Below are 4,790 nucleotides of genomic sequence, written 5' to 3'. Positions count from 1 at the left end.
TTGGGAATACGATGGAAGCAATTGCTTTATGTTAATGCAAAGGATACACAAACTTGCAGAGAACCAATTCTATCTCGCCAAGTGCACTCTCCCCCTCAACTTTCCAGTTGAGGAAACCCCTTTCTTGAGCAATGACAGACTGGACAGTTATTGCCAGGACTGTTGCTGTTCTGTTGAACCAGTCTTCCTGTATGTGATCCGGGTTTAATGTTTGACTAGTTACGCATTTGAAAACTGGAGAGATTAGGTGTTCTGTCGTCAACGTCTGCATAACGAAAATGTGTATAATAAATTTACGAACCACCGCCACCCATGCTATGGCCAATTTGCAAAAACGTTACGTTTGGTTCTTCGCCATTTGTTTCAACTAATCGCACCCATTCATCTTTTTTATCATTCTGATTCAAGTTTCAAGACATATTTCAAATATGAACGTGCATGGTGACAGAGAGGGACAACACTTTGTTCATCGTATAAGTTTATATTTGTTGTCATCAACAATGGGTTTTTTATTGTTAAAAGTTTCAAAATGATATCATTCCTAATAATTGTGTTCCGGTACGGAATCTATTTATGCTTATACATAGATGTGTACTACAACAGAGTGTTGTTCAGTGTTAGCTAACACCCAAATGAATAGTTACCTGAACTACCATTTGATAAAATATTATTTCTAAATAAATTTAATGAAAAATTAGCTTTTCGTTTGATGGAGTGTTTCAGTGTTTCAGTGTGTGTTTGGTACCCATGTGTTCTCTGTCTCTGATATCTATCTTAAAGGGTCTACTATTCGTTTAGTAATTTGGACAGGTATTGAAAATGAGATCACACCAGTGTTGAACTGAATCCTTCGATGGGTTATACCATTTGTTCGGGGAGTGGCAGATTAGGAATGTGCACTCTGACACGCAACACATGAATCTAAATCATTCGGGCAAGCAACGAAACAACTCTCTAAACAATATGTTGAAGTTCGTCACTTCCTGTTGACATAATTATTGTTTTCATTTTTGTTGAATGCTACACCACCAAAAGCCAGCAGCACGGGTCTCACCTCGTGGATATAATGGTTCATTCCCACTTCACCAAACCAGCCATTTCATTATCGCTGTTGTTCAGAGTGTCCAATGCTGGAGGCACGTTTAAGCTAAAGCTGATGTTAGTCCTCCCATGATTTCCCAAATTATCTAGCTATTAAAAATTTGGAGTTAACTTTTTACAATCTAAATTGGCAAAATTACAATTCAACTTTTGAGTGCCCAAGATCATACCGTGACTAGAACTGACTGTTTTATACGAGGCCGGAACATATATTTTTGCGTGTACGTGTGTCAGGTTACAGCAAGTCTCAGAAGTATTGGGACAGCCAATTTGCAAACTCGCTAGCGAATTGGCTAACTGCTTGGGTTTTGACTAAACAGTTGGCTTTCGAATCTCGCTGGCGCCGTCCTGTGGTCACGCCCACTCTGGGTGAATCTATATAACAGTAGGGAACAGTCGTCATACTTTAGTTGGATGGCGATTTTGCTTTCAAATATACCAGGGAAAGTGTTCTATTTTCTTCGTGGTGTTCGTATACAAGGGATTGTTCACGCAAAAACGATGAATGAAGTCGAATTTTATTAGCGGCTGGTTTAATGTTACCCCAACGAATCGTTTGGATGTGAAAAATTATTTCTCCCTGATTTATAGAAAACTTTCTCAACTTGTCTCTTTATTTAGTTTCAATCAGTGTTCAAGATGGCTACCCCCACTATAGTAAATATCGGTGGATAAATCACATTTATCATATTATCACTTGTATGCCAGCTGACTGTGGCCATTCTCAGGCTGACCAGGGAAACTACTTTCACATTACCACGCCTCGCAAAGCAAATCATTCGGGGAATCCATACATGTACCAGGCTATGTAAAAGCATACTAAGTTACCTAATGCAAAATAGACTCGCCCGGAGTGGACGCGACCACGAGTCGGCGCCAACGAGATTCGAGAGCCAACTGTTTAGTCAAAACCCAAGCAGTTAGCCAATTCGCTAGCGAGTTTGCAAATTGGCTGTCCCAATACTTCTGAGACTTGCTGTAACATATAATTGCATGCTCTCATTCATATTTGGTCACTGGGAGACAGAAATTGAAATTAAAATAAAATTCCAACAAAATTTCTAAGAAAATGTAAGTAATGGCAAAAAAGACATTGAGGTTCTGTGTTCTGTCGATGCGCGGCGTACTGACTGAGTGCATACCTTGGGGCTATTCTCGTAATAATCATATTATTATACATCTTTCCCTTATACGTCATGGGAATGCCGAACTTCTTTGTGTGGAGTTCATTCAAACTCCGATGGCAGCCATGTTTGTTTTTATTATTAGAGGACGCTTACGCGCGTAATCATTCCATTATTGGAATTTGCATTTCCTTATATGGTAGGACGAAAATACCCCATAAAATACCACAAATTACTGCACGCTGTAACTTATAGCATTACGATGACAGATGTATAATAATAATATATATTAATTCATAATATCTCCCGGAGAATATACTAATAACTAGGTCACTTCTATGCTAGTTCATTAAAAACACATTTACTGTCTGGTATTAAGACTGGCCTTAAAGGGGCACCTTCCAGTTAAGCCTATAAATCTTACAACAAATTTACTTTCTGGATTAAAATAACAATGGATAACAAAAGATAGATTAACTTTGTAAACAGCATAAACAATAGTGTTCCATGATTCTTTGGTGCAATCCATGGGATTGAGCGGTTCCCCTTTAAAGGGCGGCGTTCGTCGCTCAGTGCGTGTTCGAATTTCATGTAAATAAACGATGTATTTTACACGCGTTGTATACGTCGCTAAGAGTCTCATATCGACCACGTCGCAGCGCCACGACCGCCACCCTTTAAATCGGTAGAGTCGTCACCTGCGCACGCACTGGAGTTGAGTCCCAAGCGACGATAACAACACGCGCTAAAAACGCAAAGGCTCATGGGTAGACGCTTGTTTGTAAACAATGACACGTTATCACCATCTGACACATGCGCAGGTGGCGACTCCCCCGCTTTAAGCTATGAGAAGTGACATATATTTGTTGCTCATAATGAAAATAAATTTATCACTATATATAATATAAGGTTTCGGTTTTATCTTAAGTACTCAGTGTGTTGGAAGAACACAACACGATCTTTCGCTTACGATCATCATGTTTATATTTGTTATGGGGCTGTAGGGCGTGATTAAGTGTGCCGGCTTCACCGTATCATTCATGCGTCATGCTGTATCTAGTACATGTATAACGTCATCGTCAGATTTCGCCTCACGAGGACTCAAAGGGGCCGATGCTTCGCGGATAGGATACACGCGTGCCAGTCTCCCCACGTGAAGGTCACAGGACTTCTGATACTTGTGATGATGCTGTCGCACTAATTGTTAATACAAGCAATTTGAACAATAATTTAAAATCAAACAAATCATCTGTATTTGTTTCGATGGGTCATTCTCCGGTTAAGAAACAAATCCGTCGCTTGGAAAAAATAAATCTAAATGGTATTTATAATTATCAGGATCGTATTGAGGTCACATTAATCAGTGCCACACCTATATGACGCACATTCCATTTACATAGTAGGGGTCAACGAATTCTAAGATGATTATCCTATTGCAATGTTGATAAGGTTGTACCATTCTCTGGGGAGGGGAGTCTATGTCGACTAACGAATATTGTTGTTGGTGGAAAATGCATTTTTTGAAAATTTACGCGTGTGATCTGAAAATTTGTCATCCCCTTGACACACGTTATGCCCACGTTTGGAATACCCCAACCTAACCAAGTCCAGTTTCGTGGATTTCCTTTGCAAAAATATTTCTCATGAAAGATTATATGTCGCCCTTTATTATATTTAATATTTTAAAAAAAAATTTTGTGCCAGGCGATAGTTGACATTGAATTTCAGTGTTGTCTCTCCTGACTTTTTTGTATGTGACAAGTGCAAGCTTGCATTTTTGCTACAGAAGCCATACATGAACATGAAACGGCTGTGTGGCCACCTCTCTATCATGACAATTTAATGTGCTATCCTGGCGTCAACCAGGCTAGGTCGAACACAAGCACATGCGGACCTTAACATTTGTTAGTTAATGAAACCCGGCCAGTGGAATTGCCCTTCCCATTGAGTCTGTGGCACACTCACCTAGGGTAGGGGTCGACCCTTTGATGTTCAGTCTAAAGGTAGGATTTGAACTTGGGTCTACCATTCACGAGTGTGATGCAACAACGACAGTTATTTTCTTTCTCGCTTGATTGAATAATACACTTTTGGGCCAAAATTATTAACTAAAACTAAAACATGTTATTTATTCTAAGGTGGACGAGCTTGACGTGAATATCTCGACATTCTGAGGTCTGACACTCTGTTCAACGCTGTAAGCGCTACATACATGCAAAGAGCGAGAACTTGATGACATCACCATAACAATTGTACCTTTGTCATTACTCTTGACAGAGAACGCGAACTGTGTACATTTTAACTGCCAATTCAGGTTGTGAATGATATTGCATTTCTACGTGAGACTTCCCGATAAAATATACTGTGTCATTTAGTATGGAACACCGTTAAATCCGAGCTTTTGAATTACATCCCTGGGAAACTGATTACAGTGGTAAATTTGCGCAGAGCCAACATTATATTATTTATATCGGTAACAATTGGATTGAATCTCAAAGACGAAATCAATTTATCTGTGCAGGAGTCGCGACCTTTTAGTAATTAAACCTGGGATAATTGAAATGA

This window comes from Saccoglossus kowalevskii, chromosome 17, assembly GCF_978046115.1.
Source record: "Saccoglossus kowalevskii chromosome 17, keSacKowa6.1, whole genome shotgun sequence".
In the NCBI taxonomy this organism is placed as follows: Eukaryota; Metazoa; Hemichordata; class Enteropneusta; family Harrimaniidae; genus Saccoglossus; species Saccoglossus kowalevskii.
This window is presented reverse-complemented; position numbering follows the sequence as displayed.